At 37.3% G+C, this 22191-nt stretch overlaps 1 protein-coding gene across 6 annotated transcripts in view; it reads left to right on the top strand.

Moving 5' to 3' along the window:
• COL5A2 (collagen type V alpha 2 chain) overlaps window positions 1-22191 on the top strand; it is a 401042-nt gene that overhangs the window by 983 nt on the left and 377868 nt on the right. For 2 of the 6 annotated variants that reach the window (XM_070580403.1, XM_070580406.1), the window contains exon 2: window positions 20150-20253. The exons of 2 other annotated variants lie outside the window; for them this stretch is intronic. The gene's annotated coding sequence lies outside the window, so the exon portion shown is untranslated. Of the gene's footprint in view, window positions 1-4948; window positions 5052-20149; window positions 20254-22191 lie in introns of all 6 variants that reach the window. 2 more of the 6 variants (XM_070580404.1, XM_070580405.1) reach the window with 2 other exon arrangements.

Raw genomic sequence — 22191 nt, 5'->3', positions numbered from 1 at the left:
TAAAAATTTGATGTATACGCTTCCTGATATTTTTTTAGGTATACGTGTATCTTAACATTATTCTTCAATGTAGTGCACTGGGTATCCTTTTGTTTCCTCTCCCTATGTGCTTTCATGGTAGTGTATACAAATCTCATCTTTTTAATGACTAGGTAGTATTTCATAGAGTCAATGTGCCATAATTGATTAAATCATTCTCTCAAAGGTGGATATTTAGTCGTTTTCATTTTTTTAAAGTGGCAGATAGTGCTACAGGACACATAAATTTGTGACATTGTTGCTGTAGGGCAGATTCCTAGAATAGGCATTGCAGGGTTAAAGGATATCTGCATTTTTTTATTTTGAGGGAATGTTTTGTAGAATTGAGACTTGTTACTGGGGAAACCAGGAGGAATAACTAATGGCAGTTAAAAAAAGGGAACATTTAACTTAGTTTTTTAGTCTGAAGTTTGGGGAAATTCCATAAGGAGAGGGAATATTTTAAGAGAGTGTGATTTCTAAGAAATCAGGAGGGAAAAGGATTGATGAAATGGCATAAGGGAGGTGAAATTGCCTGTGAAAACTGCATCAGTGAGCAACAACTGAAAGGTAGCAAGGGTTGGGTGGTCCATTGTTTAAAATTTTGACTGTAATGTGGAGTTTCACTTGTCAAGAATTGTTAAGTATAATGAATTATGATACTTGAGTCTGTAGGGGAGGAAGACGTTTCCTCTACCTGCTGTGGATTCTCCTGGCTGGAGGATGAATTAAATTTACATGAGACAGAATAACAGGAGAAAATTAAACAAAACTTTATAACGTGCATACATGACAGAGACTCAGGCAAGCTGAGCAACTCGCCAAAATGGCGGAAGCCCCCACCTTAAATATCATCTTCAGCTAAAGACAAAGGAGGATATTGGGGGTGGGGGGAGTCAGTTACGGGAGATTACCAGACAAATGCAGTAAACAAGGGTCAGGTTACTATGCAGATTTAAGTCCTCGCCTTCTGCATTGATAATAGTTGCTAGAGAGAAGGTCATCCCCCTTCTTCCTGTATGGAGAGGGAGACCCCTTTGCAATGTAAATGTTTTTTAACAAAGGGTAAGTAAACTCTGCTTTTCAGAGTTTCTTTCCTGTCTGCAGTTTTTAAAGTAACCAGCCCAAAATAATCCTCATGCCAAAGAGACATATCTTGGTGTGGCCAATTCCAGTCCCCTACAAGTCTAATATTTCCTTTACTATACTGACATTTGTATATTATATGTTAATTGGCCCTCAAACACCAAAACACAAAGTTTTCTAAAGTAGTTTGGAAGACTGGAAAGAATTAATGTAATATTGAAGATGATAGGAAGTGGCTAGATACAATCCACATGTGGTGTTAAGTGATGGGATACTTCCCTAGGCATTTCATAGAACAAAGCAAGAAAAGTTTGGCTTATTTGTTGGAAAGGGAAGCTGAGCATCTGACAGGTCCCTGGTTCTCTCCAGCTCTCCTCTTTTCTTTGTGAGTCCTCACCAGAATCATCTTTAAATATGCCTTCATGGCAATACTGACTTTTTCTGGCACACATCTTAAAACTTTTCCAGCCTCTATGCTTATCCAGTTCCAAAGCCACTTCCACGTTTTTAGGTATTTATTAGTTACAGCAGCATCTCACTCTTGGTACCAAAATCTGTATTGAGAGTTCTCCAGAAAAACAGAAGCAATAGGGTTTATTTATTTATCTATTAATTAATTAATTAATTAAAAGGAATTGGTGCACTCAGTTATGGAGACTGAAACCTCCCACAGTCTGCAGTCTGCAAGTTGGACACCCTGGAAAGCCCTGGAAATTCAGTCTGAGTCTGAGGGCCTGAGAACCAGAGGAGCTCATGGTGTAAATCCAGTCTGAGTGCAGAAGACTGCAGTCCCAGCTCGGCAGTCAGGTAGAGAAGGAACGAATTCTCCATTCCTCCTCCTTTTGTTCTATTTAGGCCTTTAATGGGCCCTGAATGATGCCCACCCACATTGGGGAGGGCAGTCTGCTTCACTGAGTCCACAGATTCAAATGCTAGTCTCATCTGGAAATACCCTCGCAGACAAACCTGGAAGTAATGTTTAGCCAAATATCTGGGCACCCCATGACCCAGTTAAGTTGACACATTAAATTAAGCATCACACCACAACCACCGATCTGTTCTCTGTCCTTACAGCTTTACCTTTTCCAGAAAGCCATATAAGCAATATTCTATAGTTTGTGACCTTTTGAGTCTAGCTTCTTTCACTGGGGTAATGCATTTGAGATTCATGTTGTTGTGTAGATCAGTGGCTTCCTCTTTCTTACTGCTGAGTGGTTTTCTGTTATATGGGTGTTCCACAGTTTGTTTATTCATTCTTTTGCTGAAGGATGTTTTTGATTTTCCCTCAGTTTTGGAAATTATGAATAATACTGCTCTGAACACTCATTTGTAGGTTTTTGAGTGAACGTAAATTTTTATTTCTCTAGGTGAGATTGCTGAGTCAAATCATATGTTTCCATTTTTAAGAAACTACCAGACTGTTTCTCCAGAGTTTCTATACCATTTTGCATTCCAGTTGGTAATATATAAAAGTTTTAGTTGCTTCACATCCTTGTCAGCACTTGGTGTTGTCAGTATTTTTTATTTTAGCCATTATAATAGGTTTATAGTGGGATTTCATTGTTTTTATTGTCATTTCACTGATGACAGATGATGTTGGGCATCTTTTCATGTATTTATTTCCTTTTTGTATATCCTCTTTGGTGCAGTGTATTCAAATCTTTTACCCTTTGTTTTATTGGTTGGTTGTTTTCTTATTGTTGAGTGTTTAGATTTCTTTATATATTTTGAATACAAGTCCTTTGTCAGATATGTAAATTGTAAGTATTTTCTTCCAGACCGTGGCTTGTCTTTTCATTCTGTTAACAGTGTCTTTCATGAAACTGAAGTTTTAAATTTTGGTGAAGTATAATTTATCAATTTTTTTTTTTTTTAGGGATCATGCTTTTGTTGTTGCATCTGAGAACTCTTTACCTATTCCCAGTTTATGAAGATTTTCTCCTGTGTTTTATATGAAAAGTTTTATAGTTTTATGTTTTACACTTAATATTTAAGTCTATGATCCATTTTGAGTTAATTTCCATTTGGTTCTTTTTTACAGCCTCTATTTCTTTCATAAAAATTTCTATCTTTCCTTTCCTCATAAGAGCATTTTTCTTACTTTTTGGAGATTGTTTTATAACCCAATTAAAGTCTTTTTCTGATAATTCCAATATGTGGGTCATCTTGGGATTGGCATCTGTTGATTGCCTTTCACTGGAGAATTACTGAGATTTTTCTGGTTCTGGTTTTGTGTGTTGAGTAATTTCAGATTTTATCCTAGACATTATGTTAGGAGATCCTGGGTCCTATTAAAATCCTTAAAGCCTTGGCCCTGCCAATTCTCAGCTGTATGCATGCACAGCTCAGAGGTGAGCCCAGTAGTTTGTGACTTAAAGGATCCCTCTCTCCAGCTCCTTTCTCTGTGATACTCTCTACATTCTTGGGCTTCATTGTCTTCCCTTCTTGATGTTCTGGTTAGAAAGTCCAGACTTTTTTCTCCCACATTGTTGCCTACTTTTCTACAGCTAGGCTTATGTTAGGGCAAAGTGGTGAGGGCAAAGAATGTAGTGGGGCCTCCACTGCCATATCGCATGCCACTACCATTGTTATTGCTGCTGAATAAATGTAACCTCATTGTTGGATCTCATCTGGGGTGGAGCCAGGAGAATCAAAAGAGCTCCATCTCACAGGGGCCACCGCTCCCAGGTGGGGGTAGAGGAGAGGGAGAGCGTCTTCATTTCTGTCACTTGCTACCAAGCCTTCCATGGAGTCCTCATCTTTTTCTACCTAGTGCACCCACTCTTATCTAACTTTCAGAGGTCTCTGCTAGTTTACTTTGTATTTTGTTTAGGGTTTTTAGCTGTAATTCGTGGGAGAGAGAGGGCGGAGTGTCCTGATTCTGTTTTGACAGGAACTGAAAGTCTCTAAGCTAACTTTTTAGCAAGACCACTGTGATACTTGTATATAAGAGACCGATGGGGGACAAGGATTGAAGCTTGAAGCCCTGTTAGGGGTCTCTTGAAGTAGTGTAGTTGAGAGATGATGGTGGTTAGACTAGGGCAGTAAGAGAGGTGAGAGATTTTGAATTCTGGATATGTTTTGAAGATAAAACAAATAGTATTTTCTGATGCATTAAATATTGTATCTAAGAGAATAGGAGACAAGATGACTTCAGAGGTTAGAACTGAGACTTGAATATTGGGATCGTCATGTACTATGATGAAAAGATTATGGAGTAGCGGATTCAGGGGGGGGTGGAGACTACTAGGAACTAGGTATGAGCTTCTTATAAGACATTCAGATGGAGATGTTGAATAGGTAGTTGGATATCCTGTTGGAATCGAGGACAGAAATCTCTGCTGGAGATATAAATTTGGGAGTCATTGGCATATAGATGATATGGGGGAGCAATGAGACTGGCTGAGATCGCCAATGAAGTGAGTGTAGATAGGAAATAGAAGAGGTCTGAGGACTGAGTCTGAGGCACTTTTAAACTTAGACATCAGGAAGATGAAAAGGAAACCAGCAAATGATTGGCCAGTGTAGGAAAATCAGGAGAACATGTGTAGGAAAATCAGGAGAACATGGTGCCAGGAAAGCCAAGTGAAGAAAGTATTTCATGAAGGTAGAACTGATCTTTTTTGTCAAATGTGACTGATAGGTTAAATAACAGGAAGGCAAAGAATTGACCATTGCACTTAGCAATATGGAAATCACTGGGGATCTTGATAAGAGCAGTTTTGGTGGAGTGATAGGAATGTAAATCTGATTTAAGTGGGAATAGAGAATAGAGGAGCCAGGCAAGGAAAGGGTCAGTGAGAATCTGATCAATAACTAACATGGTCTGTCAAATGTTTTCCAGACAAGGAGAAAACTAAATGCGCTGGCTTTCAGAAGTTGTCCACTCTGGTTTGCAGATGTTGCCTTCTCATAGTGAAACTTACATGGTTGCAGCAAGACCCCCTGTAAGTTGTTCCAGCTCCAAGTATCCAGAAGTTTCCATGGACCTGTTATTTAATGACACATTCCTTGATCTTCTTATGTAATGGCATGTTGCATTGAACTGGTTGTCTAATAGCCTGCACATGCACCCTGATTGAGCCAAGTGGTTACACAATTGTAACATATTCCTTTGCACTCTTGTATAAAGTCTCCACCAGCACTAGGCTTGGGGAGGACACTGCTTTGGGAGCTATCCCTGGTGTTCTTCATTGCTTCACCCACTTCAGCCTTGGTTGTGCTTTTTGGCTCTGCACTCAACCAGGAGACAAACCCATTGAGTTCAGTTACATCATCTCTCTCTTGAAAATAAAGTTTTATTGGACACAGTCATGTCCATTTGTTAAAATATTGTCTATGACTGGTCTTGCACTACAGTCTAAGAGTTGAGTAGTTGTGATAGAGATTGTGTGTCATGAAAAGCCTAAAATATTTACCATCTGGCCCTTTTCAGAAGAAGTATGCTGGCTCTTGGTTTAGGAGGTGAGAAGGGAGAAATGGAGGTTGTCCATGAAGACTGGAAACAGATAATATTATTTTATTTTTACAAACTGAGGATATAATTCAATTGGGAAGTATCACTAGAAAAGAGAAGTCTTGTTGTTGCCCTGGTAAATTTTTTCCTCATATTATCAAAATGACATCTCAAAATTTAAAAACTCTAATTAAACTTTCAGATTTCAGTTTGAGAGACTAGGCAATAAGGAATAACTTCATAAAGGTAAAAAACCCCCCACATTTTAATGACCGTTGTGCAAAATAAGCTGTAAAGTAGACTCTCAAGCCCTACCCACATAAAAATCAACTTATACAAAACACTATATTTTTAGGGGCCAGCCCCGTGGAGAAGTGGGTAAGTTCGTGCTTTCTGCTTCTTTGGCCCAGGGTTTGCTGGTTCGGATCCTGGGTGTGGACCTAGCACTGCTCATCAAGGCCATGCTGAGGCAGTGTCCCACATAGCAGAACCAGAAGGACCTACAACTAGAATACACAACTATGTACTGGGGGACTTTGGGGAGAAGAAGAAAAAAGAATAAAAAAAAAGAAGATTGGCAATAGATATTAGCTCAGGTGCCAATGTATAAAACAAAAACCAGAAAACACTATAAAGCACCTGGCCTTAATACATACTTTATGCCAGTTATGTCCCCAAGGTATATTCTAGCTACTTATACCAACCTCTTTACTAAATTCTCCTTACTATATATAAAAAAGTAGTTAATCTTAGCTACACATAGGAACGACCTGGGGTGCTTTAGAAAATAATGAAACCTAGTCCTGCCCCAGAAATTCTGATGTAATTTGTCTGTGGTGTCACCTAGGCATCATTCTTTAAAAATTGTTGTTAAATACTCATAACGAAGTTTTTATTAGGGTCATTGTGTACATTCACAGTGTTGTGTAACCACCACTCTGTCTATTTCCAGAACGTTTTCGTCACCGCAAGAGGAAACCTTTTACCGTTAAGCAGTCACTTCCTATCCCCCCATCAATACTAGTGCATAGAAATAAAACTGATTTTTGTGTGTTGATCTTGTATCCTGCAACTTTGCTGAATTTGTTTATTAGCTCTGGTAGTTTTTTGTTGTGTGTTCTTTAGGATTTTTTATATATCAGATCATGTCATCTGTGAATAGATATTTACTACTTCTTTTCCAATTTGGATGCCTTTTATTTCTTTTCCTTGCCTAATTGATCTGGCTAGAACTTCCAGTACAATGCTGAATAGCAGTGGTGAAAGTGGACATCCCTGTCTTATTTCTGATCTTAGGGGGAAAGTTTTCAGTCTTTCACTATTGAGTATGATGTTAGCTGTATGTTTTTCACAAGTGCCCTTTATCATGTTGAGGAAATTCTCCTCTATTCCTAGTGTGCAGAGTATCTTAATCATGCAAGGATTTTGGATTTTGTCAAATGACTTTTCTATGTTAATTGAGATGATTTTGTGGGATTTTTCCTTCATTCTATTAATGTAGTAGATTAAATTCATTGATTCTCATATTTTGAAGCACCCTTGTTCATTTCTAGGATAAATCTCACTTGATTATAGTGTATAATCCTTTCAATATGCTGTTGGATTTGATTTGCTAGTATTTTGTTGAGGATTTTTGTACCTATAATTCATAAGGAATATTAGTCTATAGTTTCATTTTCTGTATATCTTTGGCTTTGATATTAGGGTAATGCTGGCCTAATATAATGAGTTAGAAATTGTTCCCTCATCTGTTTTTTTGCGGAGATTGTGAAGGATTGGTGTTAATTCTTTAATATTTGGTAGAATTTACCAATGAAACCATCTGGCCCTGGACTTTTCTTTGTTGGGAGGTTTGTGATTGCTGATTCAATCTCTTTACTCGTTATAAGTCTGTTGGAATGTTTTATTTCTTCTTCAATCAGTTTTAGTAATTCATGTGTTTCTAGGAATTTGTCCACTTCATCTAGGTTATCTAATTTGTTTGCTTATAACTCTTCATACTGTTCTCTTATAATCCTTTTTATTTCTGTAAAACTGGTAGAAATGTCCCCACTTTCATTTCTGGTCTTAGTTATTTGCATCATCTCTCTCTTTTTCTTAGTTTACCTAAAAGTTTGTCAATGAAACATTTTTTGATCTTTTCAAAGAATCAACTTTTGGTTTCATTGATTCTATTATTTTTCTATTTTTCTTATCTCCACTCTAATCTTTATTATTTCCTTTTTTGTCAATTAGCTTTGAGTTTAGTTTGCTCTTCTTTTTCTAGTTCCTTAAGGTGTAAAGTTAGGTTATTGATTTGAGATCTTTCTTTTTGGGCATCAGGGTTTTAAAAGCTTCCCAGGTGATTCTAAAATTGAAAGACTAGTTTAAAAATCCTCTTGTGTTTGGAGACTAGCTAGGCCTGGCTTACTGGTTCTCTACCTAGGCTGCACATTGGAAACATCTGAAGATAGTTTTGAATTTGAATTAGAGTGGCATTATGAATTTATGATGTATTTTATTTTTTTAAAATATATTTTGTCACTAACCTAGTAGCAATGAGTACTCTTGGCACCCAGATGTTCCTTCTAGATTCCATTTTCCACTAAAAGGAAGCAAAGCTCCTTGTAGAAATGGCTGATTTTACTGGTCTGATAACACAGATGTACAGGACATTTTATCATACCAGAAAGCAAGAGAGCTATCAAAGACTCCTGGAGTTGAGTCAAACGGACTCAGGAACCAACTTGAAGAGGGTCCCACTGAGTTGAGACATTTTGAGTATTAAAACGAATAATAATTGCAATGGATTGAAACATATATGTTATGCTTGAAGCCATGAATTCATAATGATACAAACAAAGTCACTGGTCATCTTTGGAGGGTACTAGGAAATGAAGTTATTACTTCAAAAAACTTACTTAAAAAAAGAAATTAAGAATCAGGCATTTATTCTGCCTTTCCTATATGAATTGTACCTTGGGATAACCAAGTAGTTGAGAGAGGGAACTTTCTCTTCATATAAGTATTCTAAACAGGAGGTAAAGAGTTACTGAGAGAATTATAATGTCACCATTTTGCAACCCGTACTGAGTTAATGCATTGTTAATGGCTGCTAACATCACAAAGGAACACCCAGACATTATGTGCCTCCTATGAAGTCTCTAAATTAATTTTGTAAGAGAACAGTATAAAAACTGACTGTGATCAAGTTTCTAGATCGCTTACCAATTTTCAAAAATTACAAGGGATAGAGAAAGATGATGACATTACAAGGATATGATTGGCAAAATCAGACTGAGGAACAATCTGTAAGGCAAACAACCTGATTTCCTTAGTAAATAAATTGCAAGGAAATTTAAAAAAGAGGAATGGTGGACCCAGGGCTTAAATGAATCTTAAGATGTGTCAACCAATTACAACACGTGGACTTTAGTTTTTCCTGATTCAAACAACTATAAAAATATTATGAGTTGATCAAGGGTAAAATGGTGGAGTTGGGGTTTTTCTAGGAGAGGAGCTTATATCCAATAATAATAATTTTATAAAACCAATAGTACAATGATCAATAGATATTTCATGGTGGAATATAAACTTCAGAGTATTTTTAAATTTGGTTAAACTATTGTTGCTTGAGAATCAGACTATGTACTGACCAAGGTGAAAAAATTAAATCAAATGGTAGGAGAGTATTGCTTAGAATTTTCAGCCTAAGCAAAGTTCTGTAAGAAAAAGATTAACTCAGATAAAATTTAGCTCAACTGAAAGCTGAGAGGGAAAGATGGAAAAGCTGGATTCCTTACTCCAATTGGTTAGTGAGACAGGAGGGTCAGAAAGGCAGAAGATGAACATGTGGCAAGATTAGATTGGGTCAGACAACAAGGGTAGTATCACAGGTCTCTCTCAAGCCCATTCCTTTAAAAATGTTAGAGGTAAACCAGCTGGCTAAAATCAGATTATGGGTGATACCTCCTTATCAAAAACCACTGCAATATTTCATCATAGTTAGGAATCATTTTCACATCTCTCGTGTTGGGATATGTCTTACAGTCAGTGGCGTCTGGTAATTGATGGCGCCTTAATTCACCGTCAATTGTCATTGTTTCCATAGGCTGGGTCCTGGTTGTTATTTCTGCTGACATGACTTAATACCTACACACCCTTGATATTTTAGTCAACAGGCCATTTAGGGATGTTTCTCATTCAGTGACAAGGAAGTTTTTGTAGTTAGTCAAGTCCCTTAAAAGTTACATCTTTAACAATTTTTGTTGTTGTTCAGAACTTTTAAGTAAACTTGAGGCTTATCTGATACACATCTTAGGCCCTGCATTTCTCAGGAAGCCCCTTGCTTGCAAACTTCTCTCTCATTTCTATATGCTTGATTTATGCTTAATCTGAGTTGCTTGACCTGAGTGAGGTTTGGACCTAATTCCTTTGGTTCTAGTACTGCATTCTGGGAATATCTACCTTGTTCATTGTTCCCCATTGCCACATCCGAGATGGGCATTTGGGAGACTGCCCTTTAGGGGTGCTATATATTTTCAGAAGTTCATTTCATGTTGGTATACATTCATTTAGGGACCCAGGGATTAACTAGTGGTTGAACTATCATAGCTTCTTATTGAGCAGGCTTGAAGTTACTTTGAATGAATTCCATAAAAATGGAAGTCTTTTAGTCAGTTTGCTCTTGGTCGTTTCCATGGTAAAGGAGTATGACACACTGAAGATAAATCATCACATGTATAATAATATTTTATAAATCTGTTATTTTGTTACTACTGCTATGTAACAAATTACCCCAAAACTTAGTGGTATAAAACAAACACAGTTTTTATTCACAATTTTGTGGGTCAGAAATTCAGGAAAGACTTGGCTGCACAGTTCTCACTTGGTGTCTTGCATGCAGCTGTAATCTTATGTTGGCTGGGCTGCAGTTTTCCAAACGCTTGACTCGACTGGACATCCAGAATGGTTGGCAATTGATGCTGACTGTTAGCTGCAGGCTTAGCTGGGGTTATCAACCAGGGCACCCAAATCTAGCCTCTTCAACATGGTTATCTCAGGGTAGTTGGAATTTTTACGTGGTGGCTGACAACCCTTAGAGAGAATGTCTCCAGAGAACCAAGCAGAAGCTTAATGGTGTTTTATGATATAGTGTCAAAAGTCATCAAAGTAATCACAGTTCCATGTCAAAGTAATCACGGTTCTGGTCTATTGCGTGATCTTGGAAGTCATTACTCTCATCCTCACAACAAGAAAATGCTGAACCAACTGAAAATCAACAACTCTTATTAGATCCATCAAAGAATTGAGATCACAGGGAATAACACCAGCCCTGCTCCCAAAACTGGAGACAGGCAGATAGAATCACAGCTTATCCGAGCAGATGCCCGAGGGCAGAAGTTGCCACTGCTGGAGCCAGTGCTGGGGAAAGAAAACTTACACTGTAATTGACGAATTACTGAAGGCTCAGCCTGAACAAGTCTGAGTTGAAAACTCCAAGGGACCCAGTCTCAGGAGTATCCCCACACTTTCATGTGTTTACCTCCAGGAACCCTACCAGGTTCTCACAGTGAAGATGGGAGAAAAATTCCCCCATGCTTTCAGCAAGAGGACTGAAAAAGTAGCCATTTTGAAATATGCCCAGACTATTCTATTCTTCTTAAAAAGGTCTGCCTTTGACAGCTATTTTACCAGAGTCTAACTGACAGTGGGCAAGGGAAATACCCAACTCTACCCTCTCTAGCCTTCTTGTCTCACCTAAGGGGGAAAAATCTGAGAAGCATTTGTGAAAGTCACAGCCTTGGAGACTAGATTCACTGAAAGACTGAGACCTAATCATAGGACTGTAGAACACTTCCCCTTCCCCACTCTTTACCACCACATCAGTAGGGCTCCTGTATAATAACAGTGAAATACAAGTGAAAAAATTGCATGGCTGAGACCTTATTTAAGAAAAATTATGAGATAAAGAGGGGCATTACATAATGATAAAGAGCTCACTTCTCCAGGAAGACAACAATCCTTAATGTGTATGCGCCTAACAACAGAGACTCAAGATACGTGAGGCTGGGGGCCGGCCCCATGGCCAAGGGGTTGAGTTCACGCGCTCCACTTCAGTGGTCTGGGGTTTCACTGGTTTGGATCCTGGGTGCGGACATGGCACCGCTCATCAGGCCATGCTGGGGCGGTGTCCCACATGCCACAACTAGAAGGACCCACAACTAAAACTATACAACTATGTGCTAGGAGGCTTTGGGGAGAAAAAGCAGGAAAAAAAAAAAGAAGATTGGCAACAGATGTTAGCTCAGGTGCCAATCTTTAAAAAAAAAGAAATGTGAGGCAAAAACTGACAGAACTGCAAAGAGAAATAGATGAATCCATTGTTAGAATTGAAGACTTCAAAGCAGTCACAAGCCTGCCCAGTTTCAAGTAAAGGGGACATGGACTCACCTCTCAACAGGGGAAGCAGTTGGGGCTGGCCCAGGTGGCTCAAAGGTTAAGTTCTCACGTTCTCCTTCTCGGAGGCCTGGGGTTTGCTGATTCAGATCCCGGGTGCCAACGTGGCACCACTTGGCAAAAGCCATGCTATGGTAGGCATCCCATGTATAAAGTAGAGGAAGATGGACATGGATGTTAGCTCAGGGCCAGTCTTCCTCAATAAAGAGAGGAGGATTGGCAGTAGTTAGCTCAGGGCTAATCTTCCTCAAAAAAAAAAAAACCCAAAAAAACCAGGGGAAGTGGTACCATCACATTGTAGAAGTGACTAGGATGGGAGACGTTGTAGCCATCTTTGGAAAATACAGTGTCTGAATCTGCATCGTCACAGAGGAGGTCTTATTTTTTTCCAGAAGTTTTCCTCACCATTATGGAATGTTCTGGTCTCACCAGCCTGTATGTTCCTGATGAGGTTACTTTTTGTCAAGGCAATATACAGGTGTTGAGATTGTGTTATCAGAGCCTCTGCCAGCACTATAGCTGCCCCTCTGCTCTAGTCACTGCTGCTCTGTTGATGTTTTCTTGTCTCTCCATCCAATAGAGAAGAGTCTTCTGTTTTTTTAGAAATCCCCGACAGCATTATATGAGCTTGTAGCAATGCAATCTTTTCATTTCACTACACAAGCACTTTTAAAGGCTGAGTAGGTGTGCTGTTAAGAACAGCTTGAAACGGTACTGGGAACCACTGTTCTCCTGACTCTCTGGCCCTAAAATCTTTATGGGTCCTGGAGATCTTTTCTCTCAGGTGCGGCAGAATTTCCTGTCAGTCTGGCTTTCTTTGTTCCGCACCCCTTCTTTTGAATCATTCCATTATGTGAGTATCTGTATCTCAATATCCATTTGTAGATAGGAAGAAATTCCTTTCCTATGGGACTTAAGGGTCCCGTGCACATTGGGATATTTCTGGGCAATCAATATGTTCCCTGGACAGGAGATAGCGAGGTGGGTACAGTTCAGGGGTGAGGAATACACCTGACTACACTTAGGCTTTAGTCCATGTTTTACTTGTTTGAGAGCAACTTCAAATCAAATCTGTCAACGCCAGTTAAGAACATTGAAGACCGCATTGTGCAGAGTGTGGGTAAAAGATTAATGAAATCCTTTCTTATTCTACATAGGAATGTGACCTTAGTTAACGTTCCATCTCTGTTCTGTTAGAAACCAGATAAAGATAGAACGTCAACTGTGTTACAGGCAATATTGCCTTTGGTAAAATGACCCCTGATTGATAAATTGCATCTAGATGGGGAGGAGCTATAAAACTCCTGCCTCAGAGAGATTCCTCCAAGGCACAGATAATTGGGGAGGGCATCTGAACCAGGGAGCCAATCAGATTCTCCCATGTAGGAATGTGGGATACAGAAGCTGAAACTGAAGGCCACAAGAATTTGGATTCTAAAGTTGCAAGTTATGTTTCTTAAGGTGAGGTTATTTGTGAGTAGAAGAGAGATCAGGGAAGAATATCCTAATTCAGTAGGTCTGTGATGGACCATGTTTGTATATTGAACTGAAGAATATTAATACTTTAGAAACATAACAAGAGGGGCTGGCCCTGTGGCCGAGTAAACTTTGCATGCTCCGCTTCAGTGGCCCAGGGTTTTGCTGGTTTGATTCCTGGGCGTAGACCTACACACCGCTCATCAAACCATGCTGTGGCAGCGTCCCACATATAAAATAGAGGAAGATTGGCATGGATGTTAGCTCAGGGCCAATCTTTCTCATTAAAAAATAAATTAAAAAAATAAAGTACAAACGCAAACAGTGTTTACTTGTAAAGTGCAAACAACGTTTACTTATAAAATATTGTTTTAGTGATCATTTTATTGTACAAAACAGAAATGTCCTCAATTAATGTCCTTAATTGAAAAGGGGTTAGGGACAAGGAGTTCGGGAAATCTTATGGAATCAAATTGTAGGAAGTATAGCTGGGCTTGATGGAGACTTGGAACAGGAAAGCCCGAAGGAATAGTTTTTCTGTCTTTGTAACAGCATGGCCAGTCGCTACAGAAATGTAGGTTTAGCAATATATAGTTTTAAAGATTGTCACCTGAGCTAACATCTGTTGCTAATCTTTTTTTTTTCTTCTTTTCCCCAAAGCCCCCCAGTACATAGTTGTATATTCTAGTTGTAGGTCCTTCTGGTTGTGCTATGTGGGATGCCGCCTCACTGCACCCAGGATCCGAGCCAGCAAAACCCTGGGCCGCTGAAGTAGAGCGTGTGAACTTAACCACTTGGCCATGGGGCTGGCCCCCCAGTTTAGCAATATTTGAATCAGTATAATTTATGGAAAAAGTCTTTTAAAGGAACAAAGAGATACTTTTATATTGTTAAAAGATACATTCCATTAAGAAGATATGAATCTTGAACATTTTTTGATTTAATAAAATACCTTCAAACTACAAAAAAAAGACTGATAGAAATTAAAGGTGAAATTGGCCATCACAAATCAACTTATTGAATGGACAAAGTAAACATATGTCAATGACACAATTAGCCATATTGGTCTAATTTACATACATATCCACAGACATCATACTTTTTCCCCCAAGCACATACTGTAATAGTCACAAAAACAGACTATCATTTAGATCATAAAGACTATTTAAACAAATTCCCAAAAGCATACATCATGCAGGCCCTATTTACTGACCACAGTTCAATAAAATTAGAAATTAAAAACAAAATAATTTCCGAGAGAACAATAAAGGAAACAAATCCAAATTATCCATTTGGAAATTAAACATTTTTTTCCCTAAATAACTGAAGTTGAAATATAATCAAAATAAAACATAGCACTATTAGAAATAAAGGATGAGAGCACGAACTTACCAAAACTGCAAAGAAAGCAATATTCAGAGGAAAATTTATATCTTTAAATGGCATTTATTAGAATGCAAAAAGACTGAAAATTAAGCTTTTATCTAAAGAGGCTAGAACAAGAATAACAAGATAAACCCAGTTTAGAGTTCTTTCCATTATATTCCACCAATGCTTTTTATTAATGGAAGGGAATATCATTCCTTTGTTTTTCTTGATCCCTAGTTTTTAATCCTAATATTTGGATAGATCTTTATGTTGCTTTTCTATCATACAGGGAAAGCTCTGCCTATGAGTTTTACTTATCTACAAAATATAAGAATTAAAGACAAGACTATAATATCTAACGTTACTGTGTCATGTAGCTAAGGAGTGGCTGTTAAGGGGCGGAAGGCTCTCCAGTGGAAAGATTCTGAGGCATTGTTAGGTCCCAGGAACTGCTTTGAAAGCTGGAGGAGAATAAAGGGACACCATTGCTACCTTGCATGTTCCTGTAAAGAGCTGTTTTCTAGTGAGCAGGAACATCTGTGCATATTATGTTAAGAGAATGTCTTCGTTTACAAGATGATTTTTTACTATATTTCTTTGAGAATTTCTGTTTTTTCTCGAGAAGGCTGTGTGTCTTTCTCCCATGGTTTCACACATGTGAAGATTGAGGAACTGTTATTTGAACGTCACTCTGGGGATCGTTTATTCTTGGTGCTATGTGACTTCATTTTTAAGAACAAATCAATATGGCACCCAATAATATATGACCCACAATAAGCTTTCTATTTTATTTTTAAATTTTTATATCAACCATTTTGAGCAAATAGAACCAATGCCGGAGTTTTTAGTTTTACCTGGACATCTAAGTGTCACCTTGCAGTTGTCCGAGTCCTTCATTCCTTCACTTGACACTGCCCCTCCCCAGCACACACTGTATTACACTCTGCTGTGAAAGGGGCCTATGAGCCTAAATTTCTTCTTTCTTAAAATTCTTCGCCTTCCCTACAGTGCGCACCTATCCTATCAGAACGGAAGATTAAAATATTAGGAAGAAGGTTTCACGTCTCCTTGGACCCAGTCATCATCCTTTTTAATATTTATTTGTTAATTTTTTCCCCTGGAGATTTGGCCATGATTTGCTGGTTGATTTTGATTTCAGGCCATTGTAATCTCAGATTACTTACTCAGGGTGAGGGATTGGAGGATCTGAGCTGCTAGATTATTCTCAGTTTGGGAAATAGATTATTTTCGTATAAACTTGTAGACATTCATGTGGCAGAGGGATTATATCCACAAAGGGAAAAAAATGCATGATATGTTGAACAATGACTCCCCGTGATCTGTAGGCTGAAATCTATGCTGCTTTGCCTGGCGGTAAAGGACTTCCACAAATTGTCCTGACTTGTCTTTCTAATGTATCTTCTTTTTCTCACCTCTATGAACTTCACTGTCGGTGAAGTCCCCCTGGCATTCCACGGAGATTCTAGACGTGTACCTTTATTTAATGTTACTTCTACCTGAAATGCCCTCTTGTTTTCATTCTGCATATCTAAATCCTTTCCAAGAGCCCCCAAACTCCTCAGTTCTCTTTCACGAACATTCTCACGTATCTTCCTACTTTCCACTCAGAGCACTTAAAGTTTTCTTTACCACTCATTGCCATCTAATTATATAATACCTCATGAGTTATCTCACAAAAATCCTGGTTTTTTCTGTGTTTTGGTGTTAAGAGATGTATGCTCTTTGAGGGCAAGATAATATGTTGTTCTTGTAGATATCGTGCAATACTTCCTGCATTGTGGGTTCATAGTTACTATTTATTGGTTGATGATTTATTAATATGTAAAGTATCTGAGGACAGATCCTATGACCCCAAAGCTTTTAATAGTATTTGCATACCAGAGGTCCAAGCTGATGATGATGACTTCAGAACTATGTATGAAAATTATTTAAAAACAGAAATTATGACTGCAAAAATACAGATACACCACGTGGTGGCAGCAAAGGTACATCATTATTTTTTGCAGGTTTTGTATTATACTTCAGTCTACCAGAAATTATAATTATTCTACTGGCACATTGAAATATATTTTAAATGTCTAATACGTAATCCTGGTGGAATATTATGGAGTGGGTATTTCTTAATATAAAGAAATTTAAAAAGATCTTTGGATCTCTAATTGTCTTTATTTACAAAAGCATCTTTTTAAATTTTAGAACTCCTCCATATCATTTTGGAATCAGATTCCTCTTCCCTCTGTCTTACCCCTCTCTAGTATAAAAGTTTCATGAGCATTAGGAGCCGTTCTTTGACATTTGGGTTTTGAGACTGGTGTCGTTGGTGGCTCACAACGTTTCATGCCGTGTACAATGTGCACCTATACAAACTCCAGCTGTTGATGGTACATGTAGTTCTCTTGCAGACAGTCTTCTTAGGCATGGTGCCCAAGTTTAATTTCATGTGTAAAGTCATACTTAAAGTATGTAAACTGAAACAGATGTTAGTACTCCGAGAATGCATTTGGTGCACGAAGGAACAGTTCCCTAGCCTCTTCCACCCCCACTTTATTTTGAAAGCCCTTTTGAATACAAAAGGGCCTCTGGAGACCCATCTAGTGTCTTTGACCCCATTAGTGTGTAGCAATTCGTTCCTGGGAAACAGTTGCCCCAAATAAATGTTAGATTCTGCTTTAAACTCCTTCCTTAATAACCATATGGCTTTCTTTCCTTCCCTATAAGCTTTGTTTGACTAGTCTTTAATTAGGAAGCTATTTACTCTAATAATACAAGTTTTCTTAAAACTAAACTAGATCTTACTGATATCTTTTAAATAATAACTTTGAACTTTTATTTTCCAAAAGACGAACAGTAATAAAGGCGTATGGTTTTACAAAACCTATGTACCACTGCTGATTTATTCTCACTGCTGTGGTGCCAAATGTTAAAGTTCTATATTTGAAAGTCTTCCAGTATTTGGATTATGTTGGTGATAGTTTATAGAGTTCTAACCACATAATTAGTGCTTCCAGTAATTTTCAGAAAAAAAGATGAGTTATTAGAAGTAACGTCTAGCTACTTTCTTTTCTGTCTTCTTTCTTTCTTCTCTCCCTCTTTCCTTTTCTTTTTTCAAAGTACTTGTTAAGGGCCTACCTCAGGTACTCCCCTAGGCTCAAAAAGGATTAAGACACATCCTGGTCTTAAGGAATATTAAATATAATTTAAGAAAGAAGCACAAATTAAAAATCTCTGGCAGCAGAGAAGAGCCAACCCATAATTCTGGGGAACTGAAGAGGACTTGGTAGAGGCGATAATATGGAGCTAGGTGTTGAATGATGGAGGGGAGTTCTCTGAGTGGTGGAGTTTCTCTAGGCAGCGGAATGGAAAGAGCACTAGTGTGATGGGTTTGTGGAACATGAAGGACTCTAGTATGGTTTTCTTACAGACACATGGGAGGAGGAATAGATGAGAATAGAAAGAAAGGGTAAGACTAGATTTAGTCATGCCTAAGAGTTTGGAAATATAAATGAAAAATCTTTCTTTAATTAAAAATGAGTGGTTATAGTTTTAAAGTTTTGATACATGTTTTGATTTATGATAAAACTTTGATTTATGTTACATCAAGGTGATAATAGATGACCTTTTTTCTACATACTAAAATTTTAGATATCATAATAGATGATGCTCTTAAAGTTAGTGAATTACCTTCTACATCAGTAAAATACAGCCGTTGACTAAAAATGTAGGCAATTGCATGTAATATTCACATAATTTTTGCTTTGTTACATAAACATAAAAAATCCTCTTTGAATATATTTATATTTAATCATTTAAGTCCACAGATATTTAGCTTCTAGATTAAGAAGCAAAGCTTTAGTGAAAAATGTATGTTATGCATTTTTGTAATTATAATATAGATGTATAATTATAATGCTGAATTGGTAATTGGTAGTTTGGCCTTTATTAATGGCCAGCTTACTGTAACTGGATATTAAATGTAATGGAAATAATTTAATTATCTAGATAGTATTTTCTTCACAAAGTAAAACCAAGCTCAAAGTGTGTGTGGAGAAACTTAGGTTCAAAAAATAAATTTCGTGTTATTTTGTCTAGCTTTTAGACACTGATGGAAGTGTTTCAGTAGCTCTCTGTTTTTTAGATACATAATACTATTTTATGAAAATAAATTTTCCTACTTCTGGTTTTAGTATTTGTTTTATTCTCAAATTGTACATCTTTTGGTCTTGACACTACGATCTCAGTTACATGGAAATACATGGTGTTATTTGTTGGGACACGTGGATGTTTTTAAAAATATTGTTGGAAGTTTGGCCTGGGAGTATTTGATACATCATTCTTCTATTAGGTCACAAGAAAACATACTTCTAAATTAAGAGGGAAGCTTTCATGTTGCTCTCTTCTATTTGATGCCTTACATTGAACTCCCTCTTTATTTTTTTAGCCTAAATTGTAAATCTAAAACAAACAGATTCTTAGTGCTCTGCTTGCCATTTTAAAGTTTCCATCAAACTGTGGTTAGGGAGTGGATAGAAAACTATTATGACATTCTTTAGGTTTTCTAGTCTGCTTGAGTGATTTCATAAATAAACAGTAAAGCTTTAGTAACTTCATTTATGAAAGCCACTTGAAAAAATAATTGGCTAATAATTTTGTCACAAGTAAATTCAATCTTATAAAGAGGTTATAAAGACTGTATTTTTATTTTTTACATTAAGATAATTCTATTTTTAGGAGGAAGTGAATGGTTGTTAAGGAATTAAGTGGTAGTTTTAATCTGAAGTTTTGCAATTACTTTGCACCTCACCTCCTAGTTAGGAGTAGACTCTAACTCTCATTTCTACGACTTCTCAGAGAAAATATTAAGGAGAAACTAAAGATAATTTTCTTGTTTCATTAACTCATTACACAATACTGTAGAACAATGCTAACTGAGCAATTAAACTTGTATTTCTGGCTGACTAGGATGCATATGTCCTAGCATTGAGTTGATTTATAAAAATCAATAAAATGTAAGGATATTTCTGTAATTCTGTGAGCAGAATCTGTCCTGTGCATTTTGTGAGTGTAATTTTCTGCTGAAACAAATACCAATGACTTTCAGAAAGAAGTGTATCACTAAACAAGAATAAATGCCATGAAGTGAAAATTTTATAAACAAAACTTCAAATAAGGGAATGTGTTTGTGCTGATTTTCAGGTAAATGACTACGGTAGTCGTAAAAATTAAACTTGTAAAGTACTCAGCCCATGGACACCTTCAGTTATTTCACTTTCCTTTGATTGTTTCCAGGCTGGGTTTCTACAACCAAAGTCAAGAGGACCAGTTGAATAAATAATCCAGTTAATTACATCAAGACACCTGATAGATTCACAAATATTCCTGGATAACTCAGGGTAATGTGGTTAAATGATTATGTCATGATTTACCTGGAGTGCCTTTCATCACTACATGCCACTGTGGTTTAGGTCTACATGAGATTGAGGGAATAGTAGAGATGGTGACTGTCTCTTGTATGGCTTCTATCTGGTGTTTAGAAAGATAATCTAGAATAAAGCTGGTGGTAAAAAGATAAATTAGTATATATGAATCATGATTTTGTAGTATTTTTTTTTTTCTGAGGAAGATTTGCCCTGAGCTACCATCCGTTGCCAATCTTCTTCTTTTTGCTTGAGGAAGATTGGCCCTGAGCTAACATCCAGGCCTGCCTTCCACTTTTTTTTATGTGGGTTAGCACCACGGCATGGCTGCTGATCAGTGGGGTAGGTCTGTGCCTGGGACCCAAACCCAGGCCACCAAAGCAGAGCACACCAAACTTAACCACTAGGCTTTGGGGCCAGTGACTGTAATTTTTGTCATATTCCAATATGTTTATTTATTTAAAACATTCTTATTTATTTATATTTTTGAGATATAATTGACATACAGTCACCCCTTGATATGGGGGTGGGGGATTCCAGGATCCGCATGGATACCAAAATCTGCAGATACTCAAGCCCCATGTATAAAATAGCATACTATTTGCATATAACCTATGCACATCCTCCTATATATTTTAAGTCATCTCTAGATTACTTATAATACCTAACACAATGTAAATGTTATGTAAATAGTTGTTATACTATATTGTTTGGGGAATAATGACATAGAAAAAAGGTCTGTACATGCTCAGTACAGATGCATGCATCGTGAGCCTTTTGATGCGTGGTTGGTTGAATCTGCAGATGTGGAACTTGTGGATACGGAGGACTGCCTCCGCCTGTATAACACTGTGTAGGTTTAAGATATACATGTTGATTTGATGCAGTTATATGATATTCCAATTTAAAGAATAACTATTAAAGGTCACCATAGTCACTGAGTTTTATTCTCTGGGTTGCTTCCCTTTTTACGATTTATATCCTATGGTCTTCAGACCAGTATTAAGTATTAATACTCATGGAATTTTTTTTAACAAACAGCTTTATTGAGGTTTAACTGACAAAAACTGTATATATTTAAGGTGCATAATTTGATGTTTTGATAGTCACGTGTGTTTTTAAGAGTCTGATTTGAATGTAGTATGCCAACTCTATTTACATAGTAGTGCTGTCTATGCCCTTTCTTTCAACATCACACCATCTGAGAAGCAAAAAGCAAAAGTGTGCATATGTTCAGGCACTATAGTTTATAGTACAATGGGCAGGATATTAAGGTCTGTGAGACTGAATTAACTTACCATTAGCTTCAGCTTCACCTATAGCCTCTTATTTCAGGTAACTTAGTATTATTTTTACTCAGATTTGTATTCACTTACCTTTATCCTTTACTTAGAAAGAAGAATGGCCATCTGACTTGAAAGGGTCCCTTGTGCTAAATAATTGGCTAAATAATACAGCACAGTTTTTTACAACACGAGACATTAGAGTGGGTTTCATCTTGATCTGTAAATCAAACACACGAATCTAGGTCAAGGGTAGCCAGGCAAATAGAACCAGTCAACCCAATTTTGGTTTGAATAGCCTTAAGTAATGGCTTCTACTTCTCACCATCAAAAATACTGCATCCATCCTCAGTGAAAGATCATTAAACTGCCATCACAAGATCTGGAGTTTAAGTTGCTATTACTGGAAAGGCAACCTTAATATTTTTCTTTTCCCAGAAAATGAAAAACAGAAAAACTCTCATTTCCTGACTACATGTCAACTGTTACAAATGTCTTAAAGCAAAGAAAATGGAGCCTGCATTTGTTCAGAACAACAGTGCTAGTAAAAAAGTGTTGTCTTGCTGTAATATTCCTGCAAGCTAATTTATTTGTTGCTTTAGAAAGAAATTCTGTTTTCATTAAAATTATG

The sequence above is a fragment of the Equus przewalskii genome, chromosome 17, assembly GCF_037783145.1.
Source record: "Equus przewalskii isolate Varuska chromosome 17, EquPr2, whole genome shotgun sequence".
NCBI lineage: Eukaryota > Metazoa > Chordata > Mammalia > Perissodactyla > Equidae > Equus > Equus przewalskii.
The sequence above is the reverse complement of the archived record's forward strand: the minus strand, read 5'-3'. Positions and strand labels throughout refer to the sequence as shown.